Source organism: Athene cunicularia (genome assembly GCF_003259725.1).
Source record: "Athene cunicularia isolate RWA chromosome 11 unlocalized genomic scaffold, athCun1 chr11_part2, whole genome shotgun sequence".
Lineage (NCBI taxonomy): Eukaryota > Metazoa > Chordata > Aves > Strigiformes > Strigidae > Athene > Athene cunicularia.
This window is the reverse complement of record NW_020799114.1, coordinates 1,520,898-1,533,795: the sequence shown is the minus strand read 5'-3', so window position 1 is coordinate 1,533,795 and position 12,898 is coordinate 1,520,898. Positions and strand designations below refer to the sequence as shown.

Here is a 12,898-nt window from a genome sequence, read left to right as displayed (position 1 = left end):
ACAGCGTGAAAGGGGCATATCCTGCATTACCTCATGTTTGGTACCTCATTAAGATCTTAAACTGTCCGTTTAGGGAGTCCCTCAATCAGCCCTCAGCGTAAGACACAAGGACAATATACCTTTTGTTTTCCCCGTCTCGTTGTGACCCATATTTCGGAGGCCTGTTGTGCAGGATGTGACCTGGCCGGCTAAAGAAACCTTTGCCGTGCCTCCGTGTTCAACTGGCACACTGGGAGGGAGAGAGGGGCGAGGGGAGAAACGGGCTTAATAGGATTTTCAAATGTCAAAAAATATCTTTAGCAGGCCCATTTACGCGGAGTCTTAGCACTTGCTGAACTTGAAAGCAAAATTTGCTGTGCAAAGAACACGGCTTGCATGCTAAGCGGACCCAGGAACGCTGCTCCTGCAGCACAAAGCCACCCGGCTCCTTCACCCCCGGACGATTCGGGGAAGGGGAACACGGTGTGACTTCCCCATCGGGGCGAGGAGGGAGCTGGGGGGGTCTGGGGTGCCGGGGGGCTCGGCGCTGGCCCTCACCACGTGCCGCGCAGTTGGCAAGGCCCCTGGGGTGCGGCACGGGCAGCGCTTCGGGCCAGCTCCCCGGCTACTGGCCCACCAGGCACCCTGCCCGTGGCACGCTGGCCTCCAGAGGGACCGGCAAATCAAGCTCGTCTTACTCGTGAAGCGCCCTGCATTAAAAATAAAAACCAGTAAGGCTGGGGAAACAGCAACTGCAAACTTGACAGCTGCATCAGAAGGAGGATGCAGCACAGAGCCAGAAGCGAGAAATTCCCCCTCCTTTCTTCTCTACAGGGTTGGGGTTTTTTTCCCTCTGTCAATGAGAGTTGCAAGGAAATTCAGAGAATTGAGATCAGCAGTGTTCACTGTTATTGCATTTTAATTTAATTAGCGTTATTTTGTAACGACAGGTAAGGTACAGCGCCTCACCTAAATGCCGAAGCCAGGTAGTGCCTTCTGTTCCCTAGAAAACCACCACGCCAAAGATAATCCTGCTACTCGCTTTATGCCTTTAATTTCTGTAATCCATGGTTACCAGTTTCAGCGAGACTGCCATGGTTACTCCCCTGCTCCTTTTATCAAAGGCTCCTGTGTGCGTCTCGCTGGAGCGACAGCACTTCTGCCGAGATCTAAGAATAGCAGAGCCCCTCTGCCGAGCGGCCGGTAAGGTGAGACGCAGGGGAGCGCTGGAGCTGGAGCAGAGCAGGGGGAGAAGGGGAGGGTGTGGGGGGGTCAGCCGCCGCGGGACCCGGCTGATGGACATCCCAACGAGGAGGTGTGCCACCAGCTTCTATTTTCTGCCTTTCTTCTTGCACAATGGGACTCTCGGGCTAGCAGTCTGCCCTCGGCAGATCTCTAGGGTGTCTGTTTGGCACCTTTATCATCTATTTCTTTTTTTTTTTTTTTTTTTTTTTTTTGTCTCACAGTTTTTGTGTACTTCAGAGCTTTTGGAGTCAAATCTTCAGAGAGCGTCTAAAATTCTGGATTGCTATTTCAGCATGAGAACCGTTGACCCCCCCCAGTACAACCAGCACTCTGTGGGGCCGGGCTCCAGTCTGGCTGTGAAGTGACCTGTCACCCTCACCCACGTCCCACTGCTGGGAGAGCGACGCGCTGAGCAGCACCTCGCACGGCCTGAGCTGGTTTCCCACACGAGCATCGTGTCTCCGATCAGCCAGCTCTCCAAACTGGAGCCGGCCAAAATCTGAAAGCACTTGGAACGCTTCTGCTCAGCTGCGCACCTGCGAGGGGCGAAGGAGATGCTGCTGAGCTGGGGGAAGGTGAGGTAGAGTTCGCAGGGTGGGAAGAAGCGAACCCGGCATCGCCAGATCGCTGGTCCCGGGAGTCGGGGCCTCAGCAGCGGGGCGCGGGCCGGATGGGTGCAGGGACCGGCCGAGCACAGAGCTGACAGGTAGCCACTGAGCGCCTGCCAGGCCCAACGCACAGTTTTAAAGATTTTGTACGCTGCTGCCCTATACAGTGTCCAGAGTGTTCCCAAATCTAAGCCGGTACCAGCGCAAACCCCTGCAGGGATATCGGCGCTCAGCAGCTGGAGGCACCCAGCGTCACCTCGTCACCTGGAGGCTTCTGCCCCAGAACCACAAGGTCCTGGCAGAAGCACGTGCAATGCCGAGATGCTGATGCAGCTCAGCACCCCTGGAAAACACCTGCCTTTATAGAATCCCAGACTGCTTTGGGTTGGAAGGGACCTCAAAGCCCAGCCAGTCCCACCCCCCTGCCATGGGGGCACCTTCCCCCAGCCCAGGTTGCCCAAAGCCCCGTCCAACCTGGCCTTGAGCCCTGCCAGGGAGGGGGCAGCCACAGCTTCTCTGGGCAGCCTGTGCCAGGGCCTCACCCCCCTCACAGGGGACAATTTATCCCTTAGATCTCACCGAAATCTCCCCTCTGTCAGTTTAAAACCGTTCCCCCTCGTCCTATCCCTCCCCCCGTTCCTGCAGCCCCTTTCAGCCCTGGGGGGCCGCTCTAAGGTCTCCCCGGAGCCTTCTCTCCTCCAGCTGAACCCCCCAGCTCTCCCAGCCTGTTCTGACTCCCACCAGGTCCCACTACAGGGGTCACCCTGTGGGTGCTGCACTCACTCTTATGGCATAGGTCGGACAAGAGACTGGGTGCCTTTCTTCAAGAAGGGCACAAAAAGGCTGGTGCCAGCACCCTCGCAGCCCATGGCCTTGGGCCAGAGGAGCCCAGGACCCCCCGGGAAATGCCCCGGGCAGCCCCGCTCCCCTGCAGCAGCACAGCTGTCTGCCCCGTTCGGTGACACACAGCCGAACGCTTCTGGAAAGAGCTACAGTTGAACTGTACAAGGACAGCTAAGAGGCATCAGAAAATGGTGCAAAAAGCACAAACATTCACCCTCCTTCCAGGGACCTCTGCCTTTAGAAGCAAATGCTCAAACACCCTGTGGAAACTGGTTCACACGTGCCTGGAGATAAACAACATCACGGGACAGGTAAGCTAGTTACTCATGATTTATCACACCATCTCCCCATCTAATTGCATAGCTAAACGGTCAGTCATCTTAATCCACCATAAGCAGCTTATGCTTTCTTATGTAGCTCTACAACATTGCTCACTTCCTGATTTGGAAATAATAATTCCTGTAAGTCTTGCTGTAGAAGGTGTGAAAACCACCGTTTTCACAGTAACCCTGCACAGATTGAGACTTGCAAGATGCACGCACAGGACAGATGTCTCCTGGAAGAGGGTCCCAAACATCTACTTCATACTCGGCGTTGAGCGAAGCGGAGGCTTTGTGGTGAGGGATCACAGAAGAAAATTCTACATCCAGATGCAAGCCCTTGGTGCCAGTGCCCTGTAATGTCAAAGCACGTTTCTAATCTTGCCTCAAATCACACCCTTAAATCTGTTCCTTATCTTTTGACAAATTAAGCCATCTCCTGCGATAACGTTCCATTTTACTTGTCCCACAAACAAGGCTGGTTGTACCGAAATCACCACGTCTGAGCGCCCTCCTGCCAGCACAGCTCCCGGGGCGCTGACCGGCCGCACGACACCAAACACCCCGCGATTTGCCTTTCGCTGCCCCCAGGCCCCCCTCAGCCGTGCCGGGCACGAGCAGGACCCAGCTGAGCGCGCACACACGGAGAGCCCCCCCAGCCACGCACCGCGTCCCACCGCCTGAAGTCGCATCAGCCTCAGCGCCCTTCCCCTTTGTGTCCCGCCGCGGCGAGCTCTGGTCACGCACCGCGGGTCCTTACTCCACACTTTCCCACCCATCCCTTCCCTCCGAACAGCTGACTGTTCTCCAGTTTGCTTCCTCCATTTACTCGCCACTGACTTAACAGGGATGGGGCACCACAATCTCCCCAATTTCTGGGCTGGTTTTGGTGCTTGCAGATGCTAGTGTAGCAGTTACGATTTTTTTTTTTTAAATTGTATATTCAAAATCCTTGGGAGACCCATACAAATGAACATAAAAAACTGCAAGGGTCCACCAAAAAAGTGTCCCCACACGCACAGAGACCCCCCCCCAATCCCTCCCTGTACCCAGCGCCTGGAGCAGACAAAGCTCATTTCAGCTTTTCCCCACAAAGATGTGGATAAACAAAGGTTACAGAACTTATCTAAAGATTTAGGGGAAAGAAATCAGGTTTTGGGTGACATCAAGCTTTTTTCACCGTTTAAAAACTACAGCCACTGAAAGTGAAAGCTCCCGTGCCGCGGAACCCAGGGGCTCCCGCACGCCGCTTACACGCCTTCCGCTCACAGAAACGGCCGCAGCCAAGGGGATTTTTCTGACTTGCAACACCAGAGAACTTTACCCCCTGAAACCACCCATGAACTTAGGCCAGTGAACCCAAATCAGGCTTAAAAATCATTCCAGATACTGAGCCAGACCAAAAGTCACGAGCTGGAACCGCCTGCCTTCAATACCCTAGCCGCCTGTTACTGCTCTGGGGCGAGACCAGGGGGTATAAACTCCTCCTGCAAGAAATATTTTTTTTTTAAATTTTTTTTTTAGCTCGATACAGAATTTATTTTACCATATGTAAAATTCATTTGTGTAGTTGCACACCCTAGTAGGCTTGAATGGGGCGAAGGAGTATTTCAACTCCCAGTGCAATTTATTATTTAAAAGCAGTAAAATTACATTGCTGATAGGAGAGCCCAGGCGGAGAGCAGCGGTGATGTAATGGGTAATGCAGCTCCGCTCGCTGTATGAACCGCGCTGTACATTAGCGTGCTGGCGAGGGTGGTTGCTCCTATCAATTATTTATAGTCTTCTGGCGCGCAGCCTGGAGAGGGTCACATCGCTGAAAGCTAACTTTATCTGCATTGTTCCCAGCCTCCTGCCCAGCTGTCACTCTGCTCGCTAATTTAATCCACCCAGAGCGGTGTAAAAGGATGCAGGAGTGCTGGTTGGGCTCGTCCCTCCCCGAGCTGGAAAAGGAAGGTTGGGCTCTTCCCACGAGCTGCGGGGATCTCAGTGATTTTTGTCAAGGTGCTGACTTGGCTTTTTAAAAATCTGTGTTTGAGTCTCCCTCAGTCGCCGGGATGATCGAAACACGGAGCGTTTCAGGGCAAGAGCGCTTGGGGGGGTGAAAGGTGGGACGTCAGCGGGGCGAGGGGGGTCTCCATCACCACGCCACGTGCCGGGCGGGCTGCGCTGCACGTCCCCACCTACGGCAGCAAGAGCTGTTCAATAACGTATGGAAATACAAAGGGGGAAGGAGAAAGCACACCTCAGCTCTTCAGAAAAACAAAGCAAAAACAAAAACGGGGAAAAATCTCTCCTAGATTTTTGTTTCAGCTACAACCTGAAAGCGCACAGCCACGGTCTGATCCCCTGTATTTCCCCACCGAGGGAGCGACAGCGTCCGCTGTACCAGCCCACCAAGCAGCAAGTGGCTCTCAAGGCTTTGTCCCTGCAACTCACCAACATGCCTCTTCCACTGTTCACCTCCAAATTAAATATAACATTATCGCTCGCCAGACCTGTTTGGCCCAGAAGCTGTATTAAAGCAATTAAATTTTAACTTTAGCTGCTGCAGGGTCTCTGCCACTGCAAGAGATGCTTCCCCAGGAAAGGGCTCCGGTAAAAAGCAGGCACAGGAAGGTGAGCTGCTGCTTCTGCAACTCCTGCGCTTGGTCCTACCCCGCTGACCAAGGGGATTCGCATATCCTGTATGCTGCATCAAATATCTGTCCCACGCCTCAAATTAAAGTCCATTCCAGCTTAAATCATAAGGCATTTTTCAAGTCTTGCAAAGCCAGGAAAACAACCTGAGGTTTCCTGAGATTCGGACTGGCTGGTTTATTTCAAGCAACAAGAAGTACCCAGGTTTGGTTTAAATGTACAAAACAATTCTGAGGATCGCGCCTGTACACAATGCACAGCAATTTCATGAAAAACGCATTTGCGCAAAAAGGGAGCTGTTGAAAAAGAAAACAGGGGCCCAGAGGAAGCAGGTCTGTTCCTCCACGGCACAAACAAGGGCCCTGCTGTGGCACCGCCGGGACCAGCCCCTCCGGTGGCACCCGGCGCTCCCGGAGAGGAGCAGGAGAAATTTCCTCAAATTCAGTGCAGACCCCCAGCGCAGTCGCAGAAGCTGGGGCAGGGCAAAGGCAACAGCCAAACCCCTTCACATTAGCATGACTGAAGCAAACACAAGACAGAAAACGGTAATTAAGTTTCAAGCAATGAAAACCAGCAGTGAGCATTTTCAACTTTTCTGCACTATGAAAATCAGGAGAATTCCACCCAAAAAAGGGGGGACACTGGGACAGCCGTGGGAGGAACAAACTGGTTTCCGTCCCAGAGCCAGCACCACCCCAAAAAAACGGGATTTGACCAGGGGCTGAGCCCGGAGCGCGCAGACCACGTGCTGCTGCCACAGTGCTAGCGTCTTCGGGGCCTTTACATCCTCTCCGAATCCAGGATTATTTCCATGGCAACTATCTGGAGAACTTATTAAGTAAAAAAACCAAGAACAGTTTGAACACACAGAACCTACATTCGTAACGTACTAGCTGACTAAATTAGCAGCGCTAAGATTTTTAGTAATCAAAATAGATCATGTTCTAGAGACTCAATCTTCTCTTTGCCACAGCTAAAAAGAAAAATCTGATAGTAATACCAGCGCGGGGGAAAGAGGAGAAATTATAGGTTCTCTAAGACCACAGCCCTGTATCAAGCCAAGTCTTATCCTATTCAAGTGATTCAAGAGACATTATTTTAATATCTGACAGTTCAAGTGCTGTTAAATAAGACTGAGTTTCCAAGAGATGATAAACTTCATCGCAAGGCACCTACTACAGAGTCAAAGAGATGGCTATCACTGGCACAAAGCCGTTCTCCAGTATAAAAAGATACACGGAATCACCTCACATTTGCACAAGAACGGCCCGCGTAAGTCGGAGCCCTGCCCTTCCACACAGAGCTGGGCACAGCCCGCCCAGAGCAGGGCTCCACGCGCGCCGTCCCGTGCGCGGGCTGACGCGACAGACCCGCAGCGCCAGGCCTGATCCCGGGCAGACCCGCAGTGCCAGCGTGGAAACCCGCCGGAGCTGGCTGCATTCCTGCGCTCCTTCACGAGCTCATCATCTTCCTCGCTTCACTCGGGCATTAGTTGAAACAGAAAAGGAAAAACCAGTGGTCCTTTATCGTATTTAACTTGAAAGATTCCCGAGTTTGGAATATTTGCTCTGAGAAATGACAATTTGCTTATTGAAGCTGATTTCAAATAAATTAGAAATTAGCAAAACCTTATTGCAACACTGAAAAGGATTCATCTTTCTCTATTTGATTATTCTGTAACCAAATTCCCATCTCCTTCCAGAGTTGTTCTGCAAAACAGCAAAGGAGGCGCGACAGAACACAAGGGAAGGCTCGTAAACAAAGTCAAGGGCGTCTGCCTCCAGCACGGAGCTCGCCCCCGGCCACACGCATCCACTGGAGGAGGGCTGGCGGCAGGGACACGCCGGGCAGTGGGCTCACGCCGTGCCACCGAGGGCGCAGCGCCCAGACGTGGGGTTGGGGTCGTCCGTCTGGGCGCGGAGGTGCAAACTGAGCAGCAGCCTCCTCTCCCAAACTCACAGAAATTTAGCGGCTACCTGGGTGCCGACATGAGGCACGGCGATGAGTAAATTACCAAAGTTTTGGCAGTGCTCAAAAAGCAAATGCTGCCCGAGAATTTCCTAACAACAATTCAGAGCAAGGAGTCTTAACAGGAATGATTTTGAAAGTGCTCTACAAAAAAAAGCCAAAACAGTTAAATGAACTGTTGGCTCAGTCACCAAGTCCAGCCAGGGAGATTATATGCATTATTGATTTACCTTAGAACAACCTGGGAACTCATTTCCAATGGTTTCTAATGGAACCTGGATTTTCTCAGTCCTAATCTGCCTCGTGAGGTTGAGCCTCCTGCAAGGAAATACAATACCACAGCATTAAAATGGCAGCTGTCAGATGCACAACAGCCCCATTCATTCGATGAAGATAGTGCTACGGTGATCGGGATTTTTAAAGGCTACTCCAAAAGGCTCCTTTGCAATTAAAGAGTGGTGAGAGCAGGGCGGCGAGGACGGCCCTGTGAGTGCCTGCAGACCACGGCGGAGACCTGCAGGTCTGGGGATTTACGGAAACCAAAGGGAGGTTATGAAAACTTTATTTTTGTAGTATCAGCTTGCGCGCGCTATCTATAGTCCTTTCAGGAGCAATGCTGATTAGTGGTTTGAGCAGAGAAGTGGCAGTTTTGAACCTCAGCTCCACTGCCGACTCAGCCACAAGCATACAAACCATTTGGGCAAGTCAGTTTTTCAACAGCCACAGCTGTAAGAGACACAGAGTAATGCTCTGGTTTCTATTCTTAGCAGAGCACGGGATGGAGACAGCAAAGCATATGTACAGCCAGTAAACAACCCTTCCCTACGATCGCCGAAGCCATTTTAAAATAGTAAATTCCCATCTGAACGAATTAAGACCTTTACGAGGGTCCACGACCATCGGCCCCCACCTGCAGATGTGACACGCTCAGAGCACCCAAGAAGAGGGAGCTGGTTTGGGGGAATTCCAGCCCAGAAACGGGCAATCTGGGCAACAAGCAGGTGCTGGAGCCTTCCTCCCCATCTCCCACCGCGCGGGGGGACTCGCCCTGTGCCGGGTCAGGCCGTGTCCTGAGCACCAAGCCCAGCCGCCGTGGGAGAGGGGCAGCCCCCACCTCAGCCCCCTCTCGCACCACGTGCTGGGTGGCACGGGATGGAAGGGGGGAGCAGGGCAGTCCTCACCCCCCAGGGCCGGGAAAGGGGCCTGCAACCAGGACAGCACACTGCGTCAACCTCTGCTTCAGCAGCAAAAGCTTCTCCGCTTGGGGAAGTGTTTTTTCCTCAACAAAACACACTGCAGTGGGTTCAGCCTTCTGAAACGGGGGAAAAGAGGGTTATTATCCCTTTATGTACCTAAAGCTAAAAGAAAAATATTTTTCTTAACCCTTACAGAAAAAAAGATTCCTTTAATACGAAACCAAGTAGGGAATGTCGTAGCCTGAAAGGAGGCTTCCAGAAAGGTGTGAGCATAGAAAACAGAAGCTCAGAGCAGGAAGGAAATAGTAACATTAGCTACAGACTTTGAATACACACGCAGATCTGCATCACTGAGCATGAACAGCGAGCAAAATATTCAGTGCCAAAGAACAAAAAAACAACATTTGATCCTCAGCTATTTTCAAAATTCATCTGCAAATGCATCCTGCCTTAAGACAAATGAAAACCAAGGCGTGATGGATATATGGCAATTAACCGCAACCGTTATTTTAATTCTTTGCAGTGTCTTGCTAGGAAACAAACACTGCCCTTAGCCCTGAGACATCCTGGGGAAGAGCTGGCTGCTTGCAAAAATCACTGAGCATTATGTTCTGCCCCTTCTCCAGTTTAATGTCTTACCCCGCAGCTTCAGAAGCTCCTGGCTCCGGCCTTGCCCCTCCCTTCCCGCACTTCTCCAGCTCCCCCGCCCCGGCAGCGGTGCCAGATGTCAGGCTGACCCCGCGGCCGCCGCTCCGGGGCAGCTATCGGGGTTACGGCGCGAGGGGAGCGGCGAGCTCTGGCGGCGGTTCCCATCTCACCAGGCAGAGATGGGACGGCTCCACCGTACTGGCCATGGGCTCTGGGCACCGCTAGCAAATTTACTCCCAGGGCTGGATTGTTTTTTTGGTGGGGTTTTTTTTTGGTGTTTTGTTTTTTTGGTTTTTTTTTTTTGGCCTGCTAAGGAACTGGCAGCAGCAGAGCCAGCAGGAAGTTTGACAGACTGTTCACGCACAGCGCAATGAAAGCCTTCGGCACCCAGAGCCGGGTAAGGTGACCCTTGACTATGCTAAGCATCAGTCATTCGCAGAAGTGTCACTTACTGCACGAGGGGAACGGATGACCTGAATGTCTCCTGCAAGAATAATTGCACACTGAAGGCAAGGGCTAAAGTTTCTGGAGAAGGGAGGCTGCTGCGTGCTGGGAGGGCGATGCCGCAACACGCCGAGGACCGTTCCAAAGACACCGACCTGCCGCAAGGAGCCGCCGGGGAACGCGGGAGGCATTTAAAATGAACCCAGACCTGTATTTTTGACCAAACTCCTAGAAGGATGATGCCCCTGATGAAGGAACGGCTCCAAGGCAACGGTATGCAGTTTGCTGGAAGGAAAGGGAAAGCTTCAAGCCTGACATAAACCAGGGCTCAGATTCCTCTATCGTACCGAGGCTGCACCACAGATAAGGCTGCGTCAACTTTTCCATTTGAGCACTCTCCCCTCTAAGGTTTACAGTCAGAGTGAAAATGTTTTGGCCAGGTGGAAACTTAACAGAGAGGCTCCCCAAGCAGGGAGCTGCCCATGTAAAACATGACAATGTCACCCACCCAGACTGGGTTTCCCTCCACCAGGAAAAATCTCATCTTCCTCCCCATGAAACTCTTCACGTTCCTCCACAGCAGATAAGCCGTACCCCTCCACCGGACTGCTCATCTGGAGTTGAGAGCCACACAAAGTGCCCCACAACATCAAACAAGCCGAGGGACTGAAGCACAGATAGGTTAAACGTTAACCTAGGAGCTGAGAGGAGGGCGTACGACTGCAGCGGCGGCGATCCACCGTGAACAGGAGGCGCTGGCACCTGCCGCGCTCTGCTTTTGGACAATAACTGTGTTTCTCACCTCTAGACTCCATCTCCTGTGGGAAGAGGAGCACGAAGAGCAAGGTGGAAGGTGGCTCCTGGCCCCCCATCACCGTGCCCCAAAGCAGGGAGCCCGCTCTCCCCTCCACACCGCAGGCTCCTCCGGACAGAGTCTCCTGGTTGTGCGCCACGGCAGAGCGAGGGGCAGCAGACCCAGCTCGCAGGCTGACAGCTCGAGGCTCCCTTTCCCAAGAAAGCACCAGAGGAGCCCGGCTCCCCCGCGGCCCCCGGTGCCTGCTCCTGCTCCACAGGTGGGTGCAGCGCCCAGCACCCAACCCCGTGTGCCGGGGAAGTTTTGGGGCCTGTTGACGTGCGTGGGGGATGGGGAGGTATTTCGGTACCAGTGAGCGGCACAGCCCTCCCCCCCGCATGCTTCACTGCAGTTATCCCTGAAGACAGAAAAATTTGTGCTTGTTTTTCTGCTGCTGCTGAGCAGCTAGGAAATGTCTCCCACCACTGAGAGCCTGAATAAATCCCGGCTTCTGAGGCAGCATCTGAAATCAGCTTCTCTCCAATCTCCATCACAATTTCAAACCTTTAATTTACTGAGGCTCGAGTGAAAGCCGCATTTGTGTTTGTTTACCGGCCACAGAGGAGCTCTGAGCACTCACAGTTTATCACATTTACCCAATAGATATATTCCGGGGAGCTTCTTGGACTGGCCATGACTTATCACAAATTACCAGTCCCTTCACTTTTCCTCCCTGTTCCCAGGAGACCCAGGGACCTGTCCCTGGACGGCCGGGCGAGCTGCCCGCGCACACGGAGCTTCCAGCAGCCTTTGGGGAGCGCCTGAAAGGAGCCTGGGTTCTGTGCTTCAGAGTTCAAATGAAAAAAACCAAACCAAAACATACAGAAAGGAAGAAAAGAACCTGGTTTTATTCTTCATCCTCTGTTAAACCTTGGGGTGCCGGACCAAGACACGGCAGTTACTGCCCGGGGAAGCGCCCTCGCAGGCTCTGCGGAGTCTGGAAAACTTTCCCCCGTTACCTTCAGTGAATTCACAATTCGCTGCTGTATGTCAGTAAAGCAACTTTGTTCTTTCTGGAGGGAACGGACAGATTGCAGGAGAAAACTCTATCCCAATTGCTGCCAAATTCCACAGATTTAGTTATTAGTAGGCAATTAGGAACCATTATTAACACTTCCTACTACGTTAAGCTCCATTTGCACCACAGCTCTGCGCCAGCCTGGACGTTTCTGACGGAGCAGCACTCTGGCTCCAACGTGCACGTGGCATCACGTACCGAAAACTGTGTCTTCCTGCTCGCTGCCTCCTGGGCCCCTTCTCCGCAGATGTATTTAATGCAGTTGTCTCACAAAATAAAATCGCAAGTAAAAATACAGAGATTAAAAATGAGTTGGGGAAGGAGGGGGGGGTGTGTGGTAAATAAAAGCACGGCTGCACAAAGGAAAAACAATTTTGCTCTTGTTTTTTAACTCACAATCAACATCTGAGCTATTCAGGAAACTGGTGCACTGCCCTCCAACCAACTTCAATTAGGGAATTCAAAAGCAGTCAGACAAAAGAATGCCTGGGAGTTACTGCACCGCACAGAGATATTTTTAGCAAGAGCTGGGAGGCTGTTTGTGGGACACTGCTTTGCTTCTATTGCATTTCAGCTTTCTGTATTTACATTTGCAGGACAGTAACATTTACTAGGTCAGGGGGAAAAAAGAGAGGAGAAGCAACATAAATGATGCAAAACATTTTGCTTTCTGATACTCTTGGAAGGTATTTCAGCAAAAGCTGATGGAGACTAGAGTGAAGCAGAACGAGATTTGCCTCCATCTGCTTCAAAAATAATCTTTCAGCAGAAATCTCAAATCACTCCTTCGAAAAAGGGGGTGTAAAGGAGCACACGCAGCCCCTGGAAAGGTCCGTGCGCCCCGGCAGAGCGCGAGGCTGCCTTGGCCCATGGCGAAGCTGCAGCCGAACCCGTCCGGTGACCTCTCCCCACCGCCGGGTCACCAGATGGACTCACAAACACGGCGGCGAAGCCAGCGCGGGCTATCGGCGCTGCCCCCGTCCCACACCGCCGGCCGCTAACGCCGTCCAGACCTTCAGTCCGGAGCGCGGAACGCGCGACCCAGCCCCAAGGAAACGCTTCTCTTTTTCAGAAGCCATTTCCTAAAAATGCCACGCTGCGGCCACCCTCCCCTCGGCGGGCTCGCCAGCGCTGCC

General features: G+C 52.6%; 1 protein-coding gene across 2 annotated transcripts in view; it reads right to left on the bottom strand.

Annotated features, from left to right (window-relative positions):
* The window catches only part of ANKRD11 (ankyrin repeat domain 11), a 127,203-nt gene that overhangs the window by 61,619 nt on the left and 52,686 nt on the right, over positions 1-12,898 (bottom strand). Inside the window, exon 2 of one of the 2 annotated variants that reach the window (XM_026857065.1) lies at positions 7,834-7,921. The exons of the other annotated variant lie outside the window; for it this stretch is intronic. The gene's annotated coding sequence lies outside the window, so the exon portion shown is untranslated. The remainder of the gene's footprint in view (positions 1-7,833; positions 7,922-12,898) is intronic. 2 annotated transcript variants of the gene reach the window in all.